The following is a 24,033-nucleotide window of genomic DNA, read 5'->3' as shown; positions in this document are numbered from 1 at the left end:
TCTAGTGGAAGCTGTAGGAAGTGCAAACCCATCCATATCTCGCTGTGATTTCAATGGGATCTTGGTTGAAAATCAACCAGCCACAGAATTCCCACTTCCTGTTTTGATTTTTTCTCAGGTTTTTGCCTGCCATATGAGTTCTGTTATACTCACAGACATAATTCAAACAGTTTTAGAAACTTCAGAGTGTTTTCTATCCAATACTAATAATAATATGCATATATTAGCAACTATGACTGAGGAGCAGGCCGTTTACTCTGGGCACCTCTGTGCACCTTTCATCCAAGCTACTCAATACTGCCCCTGCAGCCATAAGAAGTTTTAACAGTTCCTTTTTTCCTATGCACACACTGTCTCGCCTATACTGCTAAGTGGTAAAGTCTTAGCTTGTCCTATGCACACACATTAAAGAATTCTAGTCTTATTATTCAAATACATTTCACTCCATTATACAGTGACAGGGTGGAATATTTTTTGTCATTATCTTAACATTACCTTAAACATATAAATCATTTAGTCATTATCTTACCATTACCTTAAACATATAAATCAGATGAATTTCTATTATATCACTTCCAGAAGGACAACCATCTCTGCAGCACTCCACCAATCAGGCCAGATGGAAGCCACTCCTCAGTAAAAGGCACAAGACAGCTAGCTTGGAGTTTGCCGAAAGGCACCTAAAGGACTCAGACCATGAAAAACAAAATTCTCTGGTCTGATGAAACCAAGATCGAACTCTTTGGCCTGTATGGCAAGCATCACATTTGGAGGAAACCTGGCACCATCCCTATGGTGAAGCATGGTGGTGGCAGCATCATGCTGTGGGGGTGTTTTTCAGCGGCAGGGACTGGGAGACTAGTCAGCACAGAGGGAAAGATGAACAGAGCAAAGAACAGAGAGATCCTTGATGATAACCTGCTCCAGAGCGCTCAAGACCTCAGACTGGGGAAAAGATTCACCTTCCAACAGTACAATGACCCTAAGCACACAGCCAAGACAACGCAGGACTGGCTTCGGGACAAGTCTCTGAATGTCCTTGAGTGGCCCAGCCAGAGCCTGGACTTGTACCTGATCGAACATCTTTGGAGAGACCTGAAAACAGCTGTGCAGCAACGCTTCCCATCCAACCTGCCAGAGCTTGAGAGGATCTGCAGAGAGGAATGGGAGAAACTCCCCAAATACAGGTGTGCCAAGCTTGTAGCGTCATACCCAAGAAGACTCGAGGCTAAAATAGCTGTCAAAGGTGCAAAAAGCAAAGTACTGAGTAAAGGGTCTGAATCTTATGTAAATGTGATATTTCAGTTGAACATTTTTTAACAATTTGAAAAAAACGATTTAATATATTTTAAAATAAGGCTGTAACATAACAACATGTGGAAAAAGTCAAGGGGTCTGAATATTTTCCGAATGTCCCGTATGTAGGGGTGTAATACTGTTATGCTGTATGATGTACTGTTTCATCTTTTGTTTCATTTGGGATGTAAGTGCATGAATGTGTTTGGACCCCTGAAGAAGCTAATGGGGGATCTCTAATAAATTCAAATACAAATTGCATAATAACATCAATGTCATAACTGTTCTTCCCCTCCCTGTTCCTTCCCTCCCTGTGCCTTCCCTCCCTGTTCCTTCCCCTCCCTGTTGCTGTTCCTTCCCCTCCCTGTTCCTTCCCCTCCCTGTTGTTCCCTTAGATTCCGTTTCGATTAACATCCCTAACTCTGGACTTCACTACGTCTCCACTGTTCTTATGGAGTTCCTAGCATTCCATTCTGAAATATGAAAAAGGTAATATATTTCAGTCATCATTCATTTTATTCTTACAGCTGATAGAATGGTCATTTATTTTAGTCGTTACCTCAAACATAGCAACACATGCTGTTAATTAGTTCACTTTCACCTTCATTGCATTGCTGGTACAAAAACATACAGCTAAGATAAAGCTCTGTACTATAGAGATTACAGCCCACATTTCCATTGATGTACCGTGGAGACAAAGAAAATAGTCTGTGACAAATTTAAGAGAAGTCCATGTATCTTTGTACTTCTTTGGTTTCCCACTGCTCTCCTGGACTCTTCTTTCCATGCTTCTCTGCATAGTAATACTTTTTAGTGTCAAACTGCCTGAGTTTTTTTGTCACACTTTTTTACTGTGCATTAACATCTCATGAGAGGAAACATGATCTTACCTGCATGATTTGTTTGTTATGTTAGTTAGTTAGTTATGTTTGTTTATAGTTGTTTGTTTATAGTTATATCACTCAATTTTGTTTTGCTTTGTCTAAATCCAAGTGGATTGTATGTGGCAAAAACTTTACAGTCACAACCGGAGGTTATATGGAGTCAGTGAGTAAATGAACCACCACCACGTACTCCCGTGAGTTTCTTCTCTCTTTCTGAGATAAAGCTCACACTCTCCAAAACAGCATTGCCTTGCCTGAGGGTTGTTCTAACTAAGCAGAAACAAGGCTCGAGGTGGTGTTATGAACAGACTACGGAGGTGGAGGCAGGGAAGCCGTCCCCCGCTCCCGGTGATCACCCTGTCAAATGTGCGGTCATGTAATAATAAACTGAATGAGTTACCGGCAAGGGCTACATTTGAAGAGGACTTTAGGAGATGCAATCTAATCTGCTTTACAGAAATGTGGCTCAAGCAGGATAATATTGATGTGAACATTGATGGATACACCGTTATTAGAGCAGATCAAGAAAAAACATCACGTAAATCAATAGGTGGGGGGCTATGTACACTGAACAAAAATATAAACGCAACATATAAATTGTTGGTCCCATGTTATATGAGCTGAAATAAAAGATCCCAGAAATGTTCCATAAGCACAGATTTGTTTATATCCCTGTTAGTGAGCATTTCTCATTTTCCAAGATCCACGTGACAGATGTGGCATATCAAGAAGCTGATTAAACAGTATGATCATTACACAGGTGCACCTTGTGCTGGGGACACTAAAAGTGCACTCTAAAATGTGGCGTTTTGTCACACAATGCCACAGATGTCAAAATTTTGGATGGAGCATACAATAGGCATGCTGACTGCAGGAATGTCCACCAGAGCTGTTGCCAGAGAATATAATGTTAATTTCTCTACCTTAAGCCGCCTCCGTCATTTGACAGTACGGCCAACCGGTCTCACAAACGCAGACCACGTGTATGGCGTTGTGTGGGCAAGCGGTTTGCTGATGTCAATGTAAACAGAGTGCCCCAATTAACAGTCTGATCACCTCTATCCAAAGGAGATGTGTAGCTCCGCATGAGGCCGCGCTGCACATCTACCATGCGAGTTTGTCAGATTACCATTATTCTGGTCTATGTGCCTGAACCTAACATTACGGAAGCTGCTGACAGGATTACAGACAATTTCAATGATTGTCTGACCAGCCAGTATTTGTGCTTGGGGATTTGAATACGCTCTTCCTCTCAATGCACCTCCACACTCTGCAACAGTACGTTACCTGTCCGACTTGCTCAACTCGCATCCTGAACCAGTGTTATGGCAATGTAGATGATGCATACAAGGAAGTGTGCAGAGCACCCATCGGGAAATCAGACTATAACATTATCCATCTCCTACCGAGATACAGGCAGAAGGTGAAACGCGAAAAACCTGTAGAGAAATCCATTCAGATATGGACAAAAAGCAGGGAGGAGCTCAAGGACTGCTTTGATGTGACACACTGTGAGGTGTTCTTTGACTCATGCAGGGATCCCCACAAGTTGACAGACAGCTTCACATCATACATCCAGTTCTATGAGTATACTGTTATTAACACAAAAACTGTCAGTGTATTTCCCAACAAAAATCCCTGGGTGTCTAAGGACTTGAAAATGTGCTTCAATTAAAGAAATAATGATTTTTCCTGAAAGGAGATGCTGATGCTGTAAAGGACAAAGAAAATTAATTCCGGTCAAAAGTTTGGAAAGCTAAAAAGGACTTCAAGGATAAAGGGGATGAGGAGCACCCAGGAGTTCGCAATGGACTTTCGGACACTGGCCACCGGCGCGGGATGGAACGACAGGGCCCTGATCGACCACTATCGCTGCAGTCTTCGCGAGGACGTCTGTCGGGAGTTGGACTGCAGGGACACCACCCTCACCTTCGACCAGCTGGTGGACCTGTCCATTCGGCTGGATAACCTGCTGGCTACCCGCAGACGTCCAGAGCGGGGTCTGTAGGTTCTCTCCCCCAGCACCACCGCTCCAATACCCAAGGAGCTGGGAGGTGCTGCGCTCAGGGAGACCGGAGGGGGTTCCTTCACGTGCACCATCTGTGGCTGCAGCGGTCACACTGCCAGTCGGTGCCGGGTTGGTTCCTCTGGGGGTCGAGGCAGCAGGCAGGGCACTCTGGCGTCACCCCAGGTGAGCCGACACCATTCTCACCCAGAGCCCTCTGTTGCACACATGTTTTTGTATGTTACTTTTCCTGACTTTTCCACGCATTCCCAGCATAAGGCGCTCGTCGATTCTGGCGCGGCTGGGAATTTCATAGATTGATCATTTGCCCATAGTTTAGGGATCCCCATTGTTCCAGTGGCTATGCCCTTCCCAGTTCACGCCTTAGACAGTCGACCATTAGGGTCAGGGTTGATTAGGGAGGCCACCGCTCCCCTGGGCATGGTGACGCAGGGGGGTCACAAGGAGAGAATCAGTCTCTTCCTCATTGACTCTCCTGCGTTTCCCGTGGTGCTAGGCCTACCCTGGTTAGCCTGTCATGACCCCACTGTTTCATGGCAACGAAAGGCACTCACGGGGTGGTCGCGAGAGTGCTCAGGGAGGTGTTTAGGGGTTTCCGTTGGTGCTACTACGGTGGAAAGTCCAGACCAGGTCTCCACCGTGTGCATTCCGCCCGAATATTCCGATTTGGCTCTCGCCTTCTCTAAAAAGAAGGCGACTCAATTACCACCCCATCGTCGGGGGGAATGTGCAATAAATCTCCTGGTAGATGCTGCACTTCCCAGGAGTCACGTGTATCCCCTGTCACAGGCGGCTATGGAAACATATGTCTCCGAATCCCTGCGTCAGGGGTACATTCGGTCCTCCACTTCACCCGCCTCCTCAAGTTTATTTTTTGTGAAGAAGAAGGAGGGAGGTCTGCGCCCGTGCATTGACTATCGAGCCATAAACCAGATCACTGTGAAGTACAGTTACCCGCTACCTCTCATAGCCACATCGATTGAGTCAATGCACGGGCGCACTTCTTCACCAAACTAGATCTCAGGAGCGCTTACAACCTGGTGCGTATCCGGGAGGGAGACGAGTGGAAGACGGCGTTCAGTACTACCTCAGGGCATTATGAGTACCTTGTCATGCCGTACGGGTTGATGAATGCTCCATCAGTCTTCCAAGCCTTTGTAGACAATATTTTCAGGGACCTGCACGGGCAGGGTGTAGTGGTGTATATTGATGACATTCTGATATACTCTGCTGCACGCGCCAAGCATGTGTCCCTGGTGTGCAAAGTGCTTGGTCGACTGTTGGAGCATGACCTGTACGTCCGTCTCCTTCCTAGGGTATCGCATTTTCACCTCAATGGTGGAGATGGAGAGTGATCGCATTTCAGCCGTGGGTAATTGGCCGACTCCTACCACGGTAAAGGAGGTGCAGCAGTTTCTAGGGTTTTCCAATTACTACCGGAGGTTTATCCGGGGTTTTGGTCAGGTAGCGGCTCCCATTACCTCACTGCTGAAGGGGGTCCTGGTACGTTTGCAGTGGTCGGCAGAGGCGGACAGGGCTTTTGGTCACCTAAGGGCTCTGTTAACCTCGGCTCCCGTGCTGGCCCATCCGGATCCCTCTTTGGCATTCACAGTAGAGGTGGACGCGTCCAAGGCTGGGATAGGAGCCGTGTTCTCTCAGCGCTCGGGTACGCCACCGAAGCTCCGCGCCGTGCCTTCTTCTCGAGGAAGCTCAGCCCGGCGGAGCGAAACTATGACGTGGGGGACCGTGAGCTGTTGGCTGTCATCAAGGCTTTGAAGGCGTGGAGACATTGGCTTGAGGGGGCTAAACACCCTTTTCTCATCTGGACTGACCACCGCAATCTGGAGTACATCCGGACAGCGAGGAGACTGAATCCTCGCCAGGCAAGGTGGGCCATGTTTTTGACCCATTTTGTTTTCACCCTTTCGTACAGACCAGGTTCCCAGAATGTCAAGGCAGACGCACTGTCCTGGCTGTACGACACAGAGGAGCGGCCCATGGATCCCACCCCCATACTCCCGGCCTCCTGCCTGGTGGCGCCGGTAGTATGGGAGCTGGACGCAGACATTGAGCAGGCGTTACGTGCAGAGCCCGCTCCCCTCCAGTGTCCCGCTGGGCGTCTGTACGTTCCGTCTGCTGTCCGTGACCGGCTGATCTCTTGGGCTCACACGTCACCCTCCTCTGGTCATCCAGGTATCGGTCGGACAGTGCGCTGTTTGAGTGGGAAGTACTGGTGGCCCACCTTGGCCAAGGACGTGAGGGAATATGTTTCCTCCTGCTCGGTGTGCGCCCAGTGTAAGGCTCCTAGGCACCTGCCCAGAGGTAAGTTACACCCCTTACCCATTCCACAACGGCCATGGTCTCACCTGTCGATAGATTTTCTCACAGATCTCCCTCCCTCACAGGGTAACACCACGATCCTGGTCGTTGTGGACCGTTTCTCCAAGTCCTGCCGTCTCCTTCCTCTGCCCGGTCTCCCTACGGCCCTACAGACTGCGGAATCCTTGTTCACTCACGTCTTCCGGCACTACGGGGTGCCTGAGGATATAGTGTCTGACCGAGGTCCCCAGTTCACGTCGAGGGTCTGGAGAGCGTTCATGGAGCATCTGGGGGTCTTGATCAGCCTTACCTCAGGTTTTCACCCCGAGAGTAACGGGCAGGTGGAGAGATGTGGATATGGGTAGGTTTCTGCGGTCTTATTGCCAGGACCGGCTGGGGGAGTGGGCAGCATTCATGCCCTGGGCAGAGATGGCCCAGAACTTGCTTCGCCACTCCTCCACTAACCTCTCCCCCTTCCAGTGCGTTGGCATCCTTGGCATCAGAGTCAGACCGAGGCTCCTGCGGTGGACAACTGGTTCCGGCGCGCGGAGGAGACATGGGACCCCGCCCATGTTCACCTTCAGCGCGCCGTGCTGCGCCAGAAAGCCAGCGCAGACCGTCACCGCAGTGAGGCGACCCGAAACCTGCCCTGCCGGAAGCTGGGTCCGTGTTTTGTGGGGCCGTTCAAAGTCCTGAGGAGACTAAACGAGGTGTGTTACAGGTTACAGCTCCCCCCGATTACTATATTAACCCCTCATTCCATGTGCCTCTCCTCAGGCCGGTGGTGGTTGGTCCGCTCCAGGAGCCTGAGGTGCGGGAGGTTCCCCCGCCCCCTCTGGACATCGAGGGGGCCCCGGCGTACGCCGTTCGCTCCATACTGGATTCGAGGCGTCGGGCGAGGGGCCTTCAGTACCTCGTGGAGTGGGAGGGGTACGGTCCGGAGGAGAGATGCTGGGTTCCGGTGGAGGACGTGTTGGACCCTTCAATGCTGCAGGAGTTCCACTGTCTCCGTCCGGATCGCCCTGCACCTCGCCCTCCGGGTCGGCTCCGAGGCCGGTGTCGGCGCACTGCTGGAGCCGTGCGTCAAGGGGGGGTCACGACTTCCGCCGAAAGCGGTTCCTCTCCTTGTTCGGGCGGCGTTTGGCGGTCGACGTCACCGGTTTTCTAGCCATCGCCGATCCACCTTTCATTTTATATGTGTTTTGTCTTGTTTTCCCACACACCTGGTTTACATTCCCTCATTATTTGACGTGTATATAACCCTCTGTTCCCCCCATGTCTGTGTGTGGAATTGTTTGTTGTAAAGTGTTGTGCATTTCTAACTGGGTTGCGACGGGTTATTTAAACCCATATTTTGTTGTTTCTGGGTGCAGTTTGTTTTGCCTAAATTAAACTGCTCCGGTTGTTACCTATGTCTGCTCTCCTGCGCCTGACTTCCCTGCAGCCAGATACGCACCTCTTACAGTGGAACAGAGGTTCTGTACAGGCAATCCAAGATACGCATGGGAAGGGCTTAATGCAATGATGGGAAGAGAAAGGAAAAGAGAGAACAGTAAAATTACAGACTGTTCATCCTTTGTAAATTACCTGAACTGATTTATGGAAGATTTGACACCTTCGATTTAAAGACGAATGTGAACAAATCTGTGACAGCATCCCCAAATCCTCTCCTGTCCAGATAACAGAGAATGAGGTGGCCACATCATGTTTGTGACATTTCTAGCCACACAAAGCCCCGTGCCAAGACGGACTACTGAGCAAAGTACTGAAGGTCTGCCCCGACCAGCTCAAGGTAGTCTTCACACAACTGTTTCAACTCCTGTTTTAACTCCGACGTAACCGTAACTGTAGTGTTATTACCCACGTTGCAGTATGAAGCCGAAAGAACAGTGACCAAGCGTTAGATATCCACCTAATTTTCTAACGCTTTTAGAACACGGAGCCCAAACGCAGAAACTATGGATGCAACTTTTTCCAACCTCGCTTGACATCATGGGAAAATCAAAAGAAATCAGCCAAGACCTCAGAATGATATTTTTAGACCTCCACAAGTCTGGTTCATCCTTGGGAGCAATTTCCAAATGCCTGAAGGTACCACATTCATCTGTTCAAACAATAGTACGCAAGTATAAACACCATGGGACCACGCAGCATCATACCGCTCAGGAAGGAGACGCGTTCTGTCTCCTAGAGATGAATGTACTTTGGTGCGAAAAGTGCAAATCAATCCCAGAACAACAGCAAAGGACCTTGTGAAGATGCTGGAGGAAACAGGTACAAAAGTATCTATATCGACAGTAAAACGAGTCCTATACCGACATAACCTGAAAGGCTGCGCAGCAAGGAAGAAGCCACTGCTCCAAAACCGCCATAAAAAAGCCAGATTGCGGTTTGTAACTGCACATTGGGACAAAGATTGTACTTTTTGGAGAAATGTCCTCTGGTCTGATGAAACAAAAATAGAACTGTTTGGCCATAATGACCGTTATGTTTGGAGGAAAAAGGGGGAGGCTTGCAAGCCAAAGAACACCATCCCAACCGTGAACCTCGGGGTGGCAGCATCATGTTATGGGGGTGCTTTGCTGCAGGAGGGCCTGGTGCACTTCACAAAATAGATGGCATCATGAGGACGGAAAATTATGTGGATATATTGATGCAACATCTCAAGACATCAGTCAGGAAGTTAAAGCTTGGTCGCAAATGGGTCTTCCAAATGGACAATGACCCCAAGCATACTTCCAAAGTTGTGGCAAAATGGCTTAAGGACAACAAAGTCAAGGTATTGGAGTGGCCATCACAAAGCCCTGACCTCAATCCTATAGAAAAATTTTAGGCAGAACTGGAAAAGCGTGTGCGAGCAAGTAGGCCTACAAACCTGACTCAGTTACACCATCTCTGTCAGGAGGAATTGGGCCTAAATTACCCAACTTATTGTGGGCAGCTTGTGGAAGGCTACCCGAAACGTTTGACCCAAGTTACACAATTTAAAGGCAATGCTACCAAATACTAATTGAGTGTATGTAAACTTCTGACCCACTGGGAATGTGATGAAAGAAATAAAAGCTGAAATAAATCATTCTCTCTACTATTATTCTGACATTTCACATTCTTAAAATAAAGTGGTGATCTTAACTGACCTAAGACAGGGAATTGTTACTAGGATTAAATGTCAGGAATTGTGAAAAACTGACTTTAAATGTATTTAAAGGTGGTATGTAAACGTCCGACTTCAACTGTATATTTTGCACACTGCCTGTGACTGTTGCTGGTGGCGAGAGAGCTTTCAGTAAGCTAAAACTGATAAACTATTTGAGGTCCAGTATGTCCAAGGACAGGCTTTGCATTCTTGCCATGCTGTCCATTGAAAGTCAGTTAGCTAGAAAGCTGGACTTCAAAGACTTGATCAGTGACTTTGCTAGCAAGAAGGCTTGGCACTGGGTTCTTGATGAGTAAGGCTGAGCAAGGGCCAGTGATAACTGTTAAATGGCATGGCTATGGATATTGGATCACTACACACATGATGCCCACAGGCTGAGAACAAGACTGAGAACAAGATATATCTCAAAGTAATGGCTGGATTGCCATAACAATTGTTGTGCACAATCAAGACCTCGAGTGTAGGAAACCTATTGATTTGGTGACCACTTGACCTTTCCTCTAGCGCCACCATCAGGCCTTTTTACAGCTGCTTATTTTCTAGTTTTTATGTATACTTAGTTCGAAAATCTGCTCTTGATTCTATTATTTTGTTATGTCATTCTATAGATGATCATGTTAATTTATTTTATTTGAAGAGGTTAATGTATATTTAAGTTATATTTATTTTAAGATATTCATTAATGTTAAGAGAATTTTCCTTTCAAGAATTTTACCATTAAAATTACAATTAGACTGTAAAAGGCCTTTAGCACATTTCTTATAGAGGTTATCAGTCTTGCATAAAATAGTGAATTCCACTGTATGCAGAATGTTGCATGCGTGTCTGCACAGTGTTATATTTTCACAGCTCACGGTCAGTAAATATCATACAGTAAATATTGGACTACAAGAGAGTTGCAAGCCTGCAAAGGTAGAGTTATTTAAAGCTTTGAATGGGTCGATTGGTTTCTGGAGGTGTGTGGTTACAGCAATTGCGCAGGGTTGGTGTGGTCTGTGGTGATGGGGCCTAATGTGATATCTTTTCATGGGGTATCTTTTCATCTTTTCATCCCTGGCTATACATAATGTCAGAGCTCTGCCTCTGTGTTTTACAGCACTGTATGGGTTTTGACTGACAGCTGTTCTGAACTTGAGCCCCACGTACAACAAGAAGTTGCACCAACCCTCCCGGAATTGGGAACTTTTGCACATTTTTGTTGTCTGAGTGAGGGAAATGCTGTAAAGTAAGATGACTATGTATTTTGAAAGATGAGACGTTGAAGATTATAATAAATACCGCTTTGATGTCATACAAGCAAGCCAAACACCCGTGAGTCCAAATGTGCACTTCACATCTCCAAATCATAAAACACATGTCATATACAGTGTCAATGTTTCTGATCACTGTTTGATGTACAGTTACAAGACGACATGTCGTCATACCCTGGGTTGCTCTGAACAGAATGAACCTATGTTTGTTTATTGTGAAGAACATTTTCCTACCACTCTTGCATCTGAATGCACTCGTGACTCCTTTCTATGCGCACCAACTACAATCTGTTTCTCTGAATTGCCTTGTGTAAGATCATATTTTATAACTTAGCTATTCATGTTGGCAATAGAACAAGCTTTCAAATCCTGCCCACTGGATTGTGATTTATAATTAACCATTTTTGGATTACGTAAAGAAATTGCGTGATGCAGGGTTGTGTTCCAAACGAAACAACTACAAGTGTGCTTGCTCTAGTTCCTCAACGTCACAGCTAGGAAAGCAAAAAAATAACCTTTATAGTTGAAGACTCTTCTTTGAGTCATAAACGTGCATTGAAAGTGCTGAGGAACTGGTCACACTTTGGAGAGGTGTGTGGCCACTTAGAGACACCAGTTAGTCCTCGCACTCAATCCCTTGTATTTATTTTTTATTCTGTTGCACCTATCCCACATTTTCACGGAAAAGTCTTATGCTACTGAATTAATGTTTCAGATTTCGTTATCAACAAATGCGGCGAAAAGTACAGCAAATGTAAAATACACAAAATCAACATTAATGTTTGGGTGCTTTTCATATTTCTGTAAGAAACGTTTAAATGTAGCCCTATCCATATAGGCCAAGTGTTAAAGAGGTTCTCTGGTAAATAACTAAATATAACTAAACAATACTAAGATATAACAGGATCTTAAAACTACACACAATACCCCATAATGACAAAGCAAAAACGGGTTTTTAGGCATTTTTGCAAATATCACATTTACATAAGTATTAAGACCCTTTACTCAGTACTTTGTTGAAGCTCATTTGGCAACTATTACAGCCTTGAGTCTTCTTGGGTTTCACTCTACAAGCTTGGCACACCTGTATTTGGGGAGTTTCTCCCATTCCTCTCTGCAGACCCTCTCAAGCTCTGTCAGGTTGGGTGGGGAGCATTGCTGGACAGCTATTTCTAGGTTTCTCCTGCATTGTCTTGGCTGTGTGCTTAGTGTCGTTGTCCTGTTGGAAGGTGAACCTTTGTCCTAAGCACTCTGGAGGTTTTCATCAAGGATCTCTCTGTACTTTTCTCCTTTCATCTTTCCCTCGATCCTGACTAGTCTCCCAGTCCCTGCCGCTGAAAACATCCCCACAGCATGATGCTGCCACCAGCATGCTTCCCCGTAGGGATGGTGCCAGGTTTCCTCCAGACGTGGCGCTTGGCATTCAGGCCAAAGAGCTCAATCTTGGTTTCATCAGACCAGAGAATCTTGTTTCTCATGATCTGAGAGTCTTTAGGTGCCTTTTGACAAACTCCAAGAAGGCTGTCGTGTGCCTTTTACTAAGGAGTGGCTTCCATCTGGCCACTCTACCATAAAGGCCTTATTGGTGGAGTGCTGTAGAGAATGTTGTCCTTCTGGAAGCTTCTCCCATCTCTACAGAGGAACTCTAGACCTCTGTCAGAGTGACCATCGGGTTCTTGGTCACCTCCCTGACGAAGGCCATTCTCCCCCGATTGCTCATTTTGGCCGGGAGGCTAACTCTTGGAAGAGTCTTGGTGGTTCCAAACTTCTTCCGTTTAAGAATAATGGAGGCCACTGTGTTCTTGGGGACCTTCAATGCTGCCGACATTTTTTGGTACCATTTCCCAGATCTGTGCCTCGGCACTATCCTGTCTCGGAGATCTACAGACAATTGGTTCTTGCTCTGACATGCACTGTCAACTGTGGGACCTTATATAGACAGGTGTGTGCCTTTCCAAATCATGTCCAATGAATTGAATTTACCACAGGTGGACTCCAATCAAGTTGTAGAATCATCTCAAGGATGATCAATGGAAACAGGATGCATCTGAGCTCAATTTCGAGTCTCATAGCAAAGTGTCTGAATAAATAAGTTATTTCTGTTACATTTTTTAAATACATTTGCAAAAATATCTAAAAACCTTTTTTCACTCTGTCATTATGGGGTATTGTGTCTAGATTTTGCTGATACATTTTGTTTAGAATAAGGCTGTAACAAAACTAAATGTAGAAAAAGTCAAGGCGTCTGAATACTTTCCGAATGCACTCTATATAAACATTTATGGCAATTTAGCTAGCTCGCTTGCTGTTGCTAGCTAATTTGTCCTGGGATATAAACATTGGGCTGCTATTTTACCTGAAATGCACAAGGTCCTCTACTTCGACAATTAATCCACAGATAAAACGGTAAACCGAATTCGTTACTCGTCATCCCTCCTCCTTCCTTCGGGCTTCTTTTTCTTCTTTGGACTTTATTTGGTGGTTGGCAACCAACTTTACAGCATTACTACAACCGACCAATGTGGACCTAAGTTCATCTTTCAATCATCCCTTGACTTTTTCCTAATTTTGTTGTGTTACAGCCTGAATTAAACATTTATTAAATTGAGATTTGTCACTGGCCTACACACAATACCCCATAATGTCAAAGTGGAGTTATGATTTTCCAAACTTTTACAAATTAATTAAAAATGAGAAGCTGGAATGTCTTGAGTCAATAAGTATTCAACCCCTTTGTTATGGCAAGCCTAAATACGTTCAAGAGTAAAAAGGTGCATAACAAGTCACATATGTTGCATGGACTCTGTGTTTAATAATAGTGTTGAACATTATTTTTGAAGGACTACCACATCTCTGTACACACACACACACAACTATCTGTAAGGTCCCTCAGTTGAGCAGTGAATTTCAAACACAGATTCAACCACAAAGACCAGGAATATTTTCCAATGCATCGCAAAGAAGGGCACCTATTGGTAGATGAGTACAAAATGAAAAGAAAAACAGACATTGAATATCCCTTTGATCATGATGAAGTTATTAATTACACTTTGGATGGTGTATCAATACACCCAGTCACTAGAAAGATACAGGGATTTCACCATGAGGCCAATGGTGACTTTAAAACAGTTACAGAGTTTAATGGCTATGATAGGAGGAAAAACTGATGATGGATCAACAACATGGTAGTCCCTCCACAATACAAAAATAATTGACAGAGTGAAAAGAAGGAAGCCTGTACAGAATAAAACATATTCCAAAACATGCATCCTGTTTGCAAAAAGGCACTAAAGTAATACTGCAAAAAGTGTGGCAAAGCAATTACATTTTTGTTCTGAATATAAAGTGTTATGTTTGGGGAAAATCCAATACAACACATTACTGAGCACTGCAATCCATATTTTCAAGCATAGTGGTGGTTGCATCATGTTATGGGTATGCTTGTAATCGTTAAGGACTGGGGAGTTTTTCAGGATAAAAAAGAAACGGATTGGAGCTAAGCACAGGCAAAATCCTAGAGGAAAACTTGGTTGCCTGCTTTCCAACAGGCACTCGGAGATGAATTCACCTTTCAGCAGGACAATAACCCAAAGCACAAGGCAAATTCTATACGTGAGTTGCTTACCAAGAAGACTGTCAATGTTCCTGAGTGGCCTAGTTACAGTTTTGACTTAAATCTACGGCAAGACCTGCAAATGGTTGTCTAGCAATGATCAACCACCAATTAGATAGAGCTTAAAGAATTTAGAAAAGAATAATGGGCAAATGTTGCACAATCCAGGTGTGGAAAGCTTAGAGACTTACCCAGAAAGACTCACAGCTGTAATCACTGCTAAAAATGAATCTGACATGTATTGACTCTGGGGTTGAATACTTATCTAAGATAGTGATTTATGTTTCATGATACTTTTTTACAAATGTTAGTATTTTGTGTAGATCGCTTACAAAAAAAAAGACAATTAAATCCATTTTAATCCAGCTTTGTAACACAGCAAAATGTTTAAAAAGTCAATGGGTCTGAATACTTTCTGAAGGCACCGTACATCCGGAGGGGTGTGTAATGAAGGTACCTGACCGGTGAGACAATGGCCCTGAATGTTCAAAGGCATTGAACTTTTGATGGACCGATTGGCGTTGAGGAAAAACAAAATGTCACCTGTACGTTGTTCTGTGGAGCATGACTGTACAGTATGTTTCCACTGAAAGAAGGCGATCGATTGAAGAAACAATAGGGCTATTGTTCATCAATGGGGCTGTTGTTCATGTGTCTGCCATATCGCCTAGGTCAGGGTTTCCCAACCTTCTCCTTTGTCCCCCCCAGACATTTCAAATGTTTGTTTTAACCCTAAACTGGCACACCTGATTCAATTAGTCAAAGACTTGATGATTAGTTGACTAATTGAATCAAGTGTGCCAGTTTAGGGTTAAAACAAAAATGTGAAATGTCTGAATGGGCCAGAGAAGAGGGTTGGGAAACCCTGACCTAGGTGCTTTTTGACAGTTCTTGGCTATGTCACGGAGTGAATAGTACAGTATTTTAATATTTTATTTCATATTGCATGTGCTTTATATATTTATTCTATATTTAAAATTGTGTGTGCTGTTTTCTATGGGCTTGATTATTTCTATTGTACTGCATGATCATGTGTGATGACTATTTAATTGCATGGACTTTTGTTCGACATTGAATCAAACTTTCCTGATGACACCTCCCACTGCATTAACTACCTGCAAAGCCATTTGCTAACGCCATTCCTACAGCCCTATAAAAAGAGACTATCAGACGTACCCGAGGGCTCTCGGATTTGGGGGTGGAAACCCTGTCGACCGCCTCCTTCCTGGCGGGCAGCCACCTCCTGCAGCAGCACGTCCTCGTCTCCCGTCATCCCAGCAGGTCCAGACAACCAATGACTCCAGAAGTCCGACTCTTCACTGAAGGACGGATCCTTCGAAGAGCACCTGAACATTCAAAACACTCAGCCCATGTATCCCAATTTTTTTTTTAAGTGATTTAGTGAACAGAATTCCAAGAAATGTCATTCACTGGAGGTTTCCTCTGCTTATTTGATTTCAGTATCTCCTCCACCATGAGGGCTCGAGGAAGCTTGTGGCTTGAGTAAAACCTGGACTGGTCTGCGCCATCTGAACTATTCTCTATCCACTCTCAACGAACTGGACTGCGAGATTCTACCCACTCCCACACTCTGGCCGATACAGTCGCAAACCCCGGGACAGTGCACAACAGACTAGATTGAGTTGTACCCACTCCCACTCTCCGGCTGATTCGGTCGCAAATACCGGATGAAGTACTCTGGATTGGGCTACTTGCACAGCACTTGAGTACTCATGTTAATAGGAGATTTTATAATAATTTGTATTTAAAATAAACATTGTAATTTTGTACTTACCTCTAACCCTCTGGTGTCTGTGTTGGTGTGGCCCGGGATCCTAGAACCTGTAAGGGAAGAAATGGGTTTAGTAATTAGTGGTCGGCAGGATCCCCTACCACACTACTCAGCACAAGTTGTCAGATTAACCGAACCCTGGTAGAGCTGACATTGTCCATCCTTCTGTTGTTAACACAATGCCTTGGTACATGGGTTTACCATGGTTTCCAAAATATGCAGGAAAAGATGGCTAGATTAAGTTTGTGCAATGGTTAGATCAAATGGAAGCAATGCTGCAGGCTCAAGATCTCAGTACAATACAACACCTAGACACAGGGAAGGTAGAAAGAATTGGGAGGGATGAGTAGACCTATGTAGTTGCCTGTATGTCTTTTGCCCACAGCCCCAGAGCCAATTGAGCTGGCAGCTGAGCAGCCCACAGCACCAGGGTTAGGCCCAGAAGCAGATAAGGTAGAGGAGAAACAAACCCTAGTTAGACGCTCTGCAAAACAAACTAGAGGTGAGAGGCCACTAAGGAATAAATACTGGTCTTTAACATGGCTAATCAGAACGACACCAAAAACAAAGGGGGGAGAAGAGTCACGGAGTGAACAGTATTTTCATATTTATTGTATATTGCATGTGCTTTCTATGGGCTTGATTATTTCTATTGTATTACATGATTGCGTGTGATGACTATTTGTTTGCATGAACTTTCTTTGGACATTGAACCGTTTCCTGATGACACCTCCCACTGCCTTAACTACCTGCAAAGCCATTTGCTATCAGCATTCCTACAGCCCTATAAAAAGAGACTATCAGACGCATCCGAGGGCTCTTAGATTTGGGGGTAGAAACCCTGTCGACCGCCTCCTTCCTGGCGGGCAGCCACCTCCTGCAGCAGCGCATCATCGTCTACAGTCAGTCCGACAGGTCCAGACAACCAACGACTTTGGAAGTCCGACTCTTCTGATTGTGATGGGCTTGTCTTCTTTCATGAAAAGGGAAGTAAAAATAATCACACAAGTTGGTGTGAATGTGATCCAACGATTGGTTAAGATGGTGGTACTGAGGACCCCTGTCTGTATCCCTGACCTATACAGATTGTTCCCTAGACTGGGTGGCGTACTTGTTGGTGATTTGGAAGGTGATACCGGAGACCGAGAGGTGATTGAGGCGAGACGTAGGTGAGGCATCTCTGAAGGACGGATCCTTCGAAGAGCACCTGAACAGGTAATTAAACATTCAACGCTCTGCCTTTGTATGACAACTATACATTTTTGTGATTAGTCAACAGAATTCCAAGAAACATCATTCACTGGAGGTTTCCTCCTCTTTTTTGATTTCAGTATCTGCATGCCATGCGGGCTCGGGGAAGCTCGTGACTGGAGAAAAAAACAGGACTGGAGTCTGCCAACTGAAATATTCTCTAGCCTTCCCAAATGACTGGACTGAGTTTTTAGTTCCCACACCCCGTCAGATTCGGTCGCAAACCCTGGAACAGCGCATAACGGACTAGACTGAGTTCTATGTTAAAAGAGATTTTATTATTATCATTTGTATTTCAAATAAACATTGTAATTTTCTACTTTCCTCTGACCCTCTGGTGTCTGTGTTGGTGTGGCCCAGGATCCTAGAACCTCTAATTCATGGCTCTCCAACCCTGTTCCTGGAGGGCTACTGTCCTGTAGGTTTTCACTCCAACCCTAATCTAGCGTACCTGATTCTAATAATTAGCTGGTTGATCAGCTGAATCAGGTTAGTTACATCTGGGGTTGGAGCGAAAACCTACAGGAGGTTTAGGTGTACCCCTATCCTGAAGTCAAATGACCTAGTGGCCTCATGGGTGGAATGTTATTAATATTTGTATTTATTTTTTAATGCAGAATATCCAGTGTTTCTATGTCAAACGGTTTTATTATATTTCAGTCTTCTGTGATGTAGTGTATATAAATACCTTTCAACTATCTGACATAGTACAGGTGTCTTCTTTCTTTAAGCCCATAACCATGTGTGTGAGGTGTATACTTTTGTTCAAAAGTATATTTGCATAAGACTACCAAGAAACACTGTGTGACCCTAATTTAGCCCACTGCAGTAAAAGGTTAAGCTTTTTTTCTAATGGGTGTTCAAGCTTCTGAATCGGGCGGGTAAATGCTGCCAGTAGATGGCAATGTTTCAAATAGGCCTAGCTTGTGCATCACTATCATTAGCGTGATTGGACCAAGCCAGAGCAGCTTGTGAAGTTGCTTGAGCCGTTCGCAATCCACACCGACCAACTTCAAACTGACAGCCAATCGCTGTCTGATGTGGTGCCGTACCTTCTCTACTTTGAGGCAAACTTGCAGTCAAATACTGTTGCAAAACAGTTGGCACATGTCCTCCTGAAGTCACTGCGTGATCGCTTCGCCTGCATACTGACTCCTCTAGCAACCAACTTCAATCCCCTTCTCTACTTTGAGGCAAACTTGCAGTCAAATACTGTTGCAAAACAGTTGGCACATGTCCTCCTGAAGTCACTGCGTGATCGCTTCGCCTGCATACTGACTCCTCTAGCAACCAACTTCAATCCAACCCCTGCAGCAGCTTGCCTGATGGACCCAAGTGTGTGCCTGGTACGCACTCAACAGAGATGGAGCCACTGATGAGGGAAGCAGAGTCTTTTGTATTCAGAAAATCTCAGCGTACAGCCGTGGAGCAGCAGGACCCCAGGCCCTGTGTGGACTGTTAAAATACCTGGAAGAGGTAAAGGGATGCATGTTTACAGAGTCACCTCTCCAGTTCTGGCAGGCAAGGATGGCTGTTTATCCAAAGCTGTGGCACTGGATCGGGTTTCTACCCCTGCATCCCAAGCGTTCGTGGAGAGAATATTCTCCGTCTGTGAACAACTGTCATCCAGCTTGAGAAACTGAACACCCACTTCTCTGGAACGCAGAGGCTTCTTTAAGATAAACCAGAGCCCACACACAAGCTGGCTGGCTGTTAACTGATATTGTCTTTGTTGTAGTCAGGGATACACAACATGTTTAATATTACGTAAACACAACTTAATTTGTTTTTTCCCCTCTCTTTCTGTCAGATTAAGGTAAAGGTACTTGATTTTTCTTACATCTACTACAAAAAAATGTGAAAACATTGGATTGGTATAAACATGAACGAGAGTTTCCTTCCACCATATTTCTTGCACTAGTCTAGGCGCTTATCCTTTTAAATCCAAGTCACATTAGGATTGATTGATTGATAATTTAAATTGAACCAAACCTTTGTCCTGGCCCATCACCTTATGTATTTATTACTTTCCCCCAGTGGCAAGAAGTGACGACACCCCCCCACCCCCCCTAACGTCCCACGCAGAGGATACTTTCTGTCCCTAACACTAAAAAAATACAAAAATTAAATACAAATGTTTTTATCAAAATGAAACTAAATAAACCTATTTTAAACTAATACAAATAAAACTAATTAAATCACAAAACTATAATAAGAATCGTAACAGTTCTTGGGTACACTATAGAAAGTGTGGATATACTGTCACGACTCCGGTCGAAGTTGGCTCCCCCGCCTGTTCGGGCGGGGCTCGGCGGTCGTCGTCACCGGCCAACTAGCCGCCACCGATCCCTTTTCCCTTTTCTGTTAGTTTTGTCTTATTAGTTGCACCTGTTCCGATTTGTGTTTTCTTGATTTGCTTCCCTATGTAAGCGGGTGGAACCCGCCCTTTGTGTTCACGTTTGTGTCGTAGGTGTTGTTGTTCTCCGGACCGTGTTGACCCTGTGTTTGGGTTGGTCAGGTCAGTGTTTTGCGCCCTGTGTTTTGGGCTTTACTATTTTCGGTGCCGGAATAAAGTGCATTTTTCCCCTGGAACTCTCTGCTCTCTGCACCTGATTCCTACCAACACACCTAGTCAGCCGTGACATATACAGTACAATGGTAACATCTTTTAGGCCAACCAATACATACAGATAACTTACGATAAACCTGAATATTCCAGCAACAACCATTTTATTTACTGGTATAGATGTATGATTACAACAATACAGAGCACACAGTGGTAAATAAATAAAGGCACTTGTCTGACTTTTTAGGTACAATACAGTTCAGAGGAGTATAACTTTTGACAGACCGACTGGGGTTGAGCTAGTTTCAATATATAAAATACCACCTCTACGATGTTCTGTGGAGCATGATGACTCTACATTATATTTCCAATAAGGAAGCTTTTATCCCAGCTCTCTGTCTTCCTTCAGGTAAATCTCATCTGGACATGCTTCAGTCTTGACTCTCACACCAAGACAATGCAGGTGTCACACCCTGGCCTTTGTTATATTGATTTTCTTTATTAGTTTAGTTAGGTCAGGGTGTGACATGGGGGATGTTTGTGTGTTTTGTCTAGTTTAGGGTGTGTGTATTGTTTAGGGGGTTTTGTAGTATGTATGGGGTTGTGTTCAGTGTAGGTGTTTAGGAAAGTCTATGGTTGCCTGGTTTGGTTCTCAATCAGAGACAGCTGTTTATTGTTGTCTCTGATTGGGAGCCATATTTAAGGAAGCCATAGGCTTTAGGTGTTTGTGGGTAATTGTCTATGTTGAACGTTAGTAGCTTGTGTGTGCACTTTCGTTTATAGCTTCACGGTCGTTTATTGTTTTGTTAGTTTTGTAAGAGTGTTTTGTGTTACGTCTTCGTCTAATGAAAGGAAGATGTATGTCTCTCACGCTGCGCCTTGGTCCGCTTATTATGACGATCGTGACAGAATTACCCACCAAACCAGGACCAAGCAGCGTGGTAAAAAGCAGCAGCAGCGATGTCAAGACTCCTGGAAGTGGGAGGAAATCCTAGACGGGAGAGGACCCTGGGCACAGCCAGGGGAATATCACCGCCCCAAGGCAGAGATGGAGGCAGCACGGCGACACGGTAGGAAGCCCGAGAGACAGCCCCAAAAAATTATTGGGGGGGGGCACTTGGAGCAGTCGGCGAAGTTGAGGGGTGAGTCTGAGATTGTCGAGGAGTTATTGGACAGATTGGAGGAGAGTGAACGAAGGGGAGATTATGAGACATTCGAGGAGTTGTTGACGAAATTGGAGGAGAGTGAAGAGAGAGAGCTGTTGGTTTGGCAGAGTATGCATGGCATTCTCCCTGAGGAGCGTGTTAGCTGTCCGATGCCACCTGTGTCAGTTCCTCGTACTCAGCCTGAAACTTGTGTTAAAGTTCCGGAAGACTTGATGCCGGCTATACACACCAGGTCTCCAGTACACCTTCACAACCCGGTGTGTCCTGTTCCTGCTTCTTGCACTCATCCTGAGATGCGTGTCCCCAGCCCGGTACCACCAGTTCCGGCACCACGCACTAGGCCTAATGTGCGTCTCCAGAGCCCTGTTCCTCCTCCACGCACTAGCCCTGTGGTGCGTGTCTCCAGCCCATTACCACCAGTACCGGCACCACGCACCAAGCCTCCTGTGCGTCTCCAGAGCCCTGTTCCTCCTCCACGCACTAGCCCTGTGGTGCATGTCTCCAGCCCATTACCACCAGTACCGGCACCACGCACCAAGCCTCCTGTGCGTCTCCAGAGCCCTGTTCCTCCTCCACGCACTAGCCCTATGGTGCGTGTCTCCAGCCCATTACCACCAGTGCCTACACCACGCACCAAGCCTCCTGTGCGCCTCCAGAGTCCTGTGCGTCCTGTTGCTGCTCCCCGCATTAGCCTGAAGGTGCGTGTCCTTAGCCCGGTACCTCCAGTTCCGGCACCACGCACCAGGCCTACAGTGCGTCTCAGCCGGCCAGAGTCTGCCGTCTGCCCAGCGGCGCCTGAACTGCCCGTCTGCCCAGCGGCGCCTGAACTGCCCGTCTGCCCAACGGCGCCTGAACTGCCCGTCTGCCCAACGGCGCCTGAACTGCCCGTCTGCCCAACGCCGTCTGAACTGTCCGTCTGTACTGAGCCTTCAAAGCCGCCCGTCTGTACTGAGCCTTCAAAGCCGCCAGCCAGCCATGAGCAGCCAGAGCCGCCAGCCAGCCATGAGCAGCCAGAGCCGCCAGCCAGCCATGAGCAGCCAGAGCCGCCAGCCAGCCATGAGCAGCCAGAGCCGCCAGCCAGCCATGAGCAGCCAGAGCCGCCAGCCAGCCATGAGCAGCCAGAGCCGCCAGCCAGCCATGAGCAGCCAGAGCCGCCAGCCAGCCATGAGCAGCCAGGATCCGCCAGCCAGCCATGACCAGCCAGGATCAGCCAGCCAGCCATGACCAGCCAGGATCCGCCAGCCAGCCAGGATCCGCCAGCCAGCCAGGATCCGCCAGCCAGCCAGGATCCGCCAGCCAGCCAGGATCCGCCAGAGCCAGCCAGCCAACCAGGATCCGCCAGAGCCAGCCAGCCAGCCAGGATCCGCCAGAGCCAGCCAGCCAGCCAGGATCCGCCAGAGCCAGCCAGCCAGGATCCGCCAGAGCCAGCCAGGATCCGCCAGAGCCAGCCAGCCAGGATCCGCCAGAGCCAGCCAGCCAGGATCCGCCAGAGCCAGCCAGCCAGGATCCGCCAGAGCCAGCCAGCCAGGATCCGCCAGAGCCAGCCAGCCAGGATCCGCCAGAGCCAGCCAGCCAGGATCCGCCAGAGCCATCTGCCAGTCCGGAGCTGCCCCTCAGTCCGGAGCTGCCCCTCAGTCCGGAGCTGCCCCTCAGTCCGGAGCTGCCCCTCAGTCCGGAGCTGCCCCTCAGTCCGGAGCTGCCCCTCCGTCCAGTGGCGCCCTATGGGATGGTATTCAGTCCGGGACTCGCCGTTCCAGAGGCGCCACCAAAGCGGGTAGTGACTATGGAAGAGGGGGGTCCACGTCCCGCACCCGAGCCGCCACCATAGGAAGGCCCACCCGGACCCTCCCCTTCTGTGTCAGGTTTTGCGGCCGGAGTCCGCACCTTTGGGGGGGGGGGGTACTGTCACACCCTGGCCTTTGTTATATTGATTTTCTTTATTAGTTTAGTTAGGTCAGGGTGTGACATGGGGGATGTTTGTGTGTTTTGTCTAGTTTAGGGTGTGTGTATTGTTTAGGGGGTTTTGTAGTATGTGTGGGGTTGTGTTTAGTGTAGGTGTTTAGGAAAGTCTATGGTTGCCTGGTTTGGTTCTCAATCAGAGACAGCTGTTTATTGTTGTCTCTGATTGGGAGCCATATTTAAGGAAGCCATAGGCTTTAGGTGTTTGTGGGTAATTGTCTATGTTGAACGTTAGTAGCTTGTGTGTGCACTTTCGTTTATAGCTTCACGGTCGTTTATTGTTTTGTTAGTTTTGTAAGAGTGTTTTGTGTTACGTCTTCGTCTAATAAAAGGAAGATGTATGTCTCTCACGCTGCGCCTTGGTCCGCTTATTATGAGGATCGTGACAGCAGGTGATCAGGTTGTATCAGAATAACTCTGAGTTCAGGAATGGAGATATGAGATGTTGTCCAACTTCCTTGATTACTTTCCAGAAATGTACTCACGTCACATAGCTAAACATTGAGTAAGGCAATTAGTAACCAATGTGAGAGAAGCACTTGACACCCAAGTGCTTCCTTGTGCAAGCCTGGCTCCAAATCATAAGGAAATACTTTTCTCAAATACACCTTCCTTTTCCTGGTACCGTGTACATGTAGGTGATGCAACCCAGGCAGCTATCTTGTTTTCCATGACATCAAACGTATAACACTATTTCCCCGACGCTCCAGGAAACAACCATACAACTGGACTGCAACCCTGGCTTGATTACAGA

At 46.4% G+C, this 24,033-nt stretch overlaps 1 long non-coding RNA gene across 1 annotated transcript; it reads left to right on the top strand.

Moving 5' to 3' along the window:
* The first annotated feature begins 1,688 nt into the window (after window positions 1–1,688).
* Window positions 1,689–17,911, top strand: LOC120028928. The gene is made up of 3 exons (XR_005473546.1): window positions 1,689–1,785; window positions 16,007–17,552; window positions 17,669–17,911. It is a non-coding gene; the product is annotated as an uncharacterized LOC120028928 (long non-coding RNA).
* Window positions 17,912–24,033: the final 6,122 nt, after the last annotated feature.

The sequence above is a fragment of the Salvelinus namaycush genome, chromosome 34 (genome assembly GCF_016432855.1).
Source record: "Salvelinus namaycush isolate Seneca chromosome 34, SaNama_1.0, whole genome shotgun sequence".
Lineage (NCBI taxonomy): Eukaryota > Metazoa > Chordata > Actinopteri > Salmoniformes > Salmonidae > Salvelinus > Salvelinus namaycush.
Note: the sequence above shows the minus strand (reverse complement) of the source record. Positions and strands in the feature narration are given on the sequence as shown.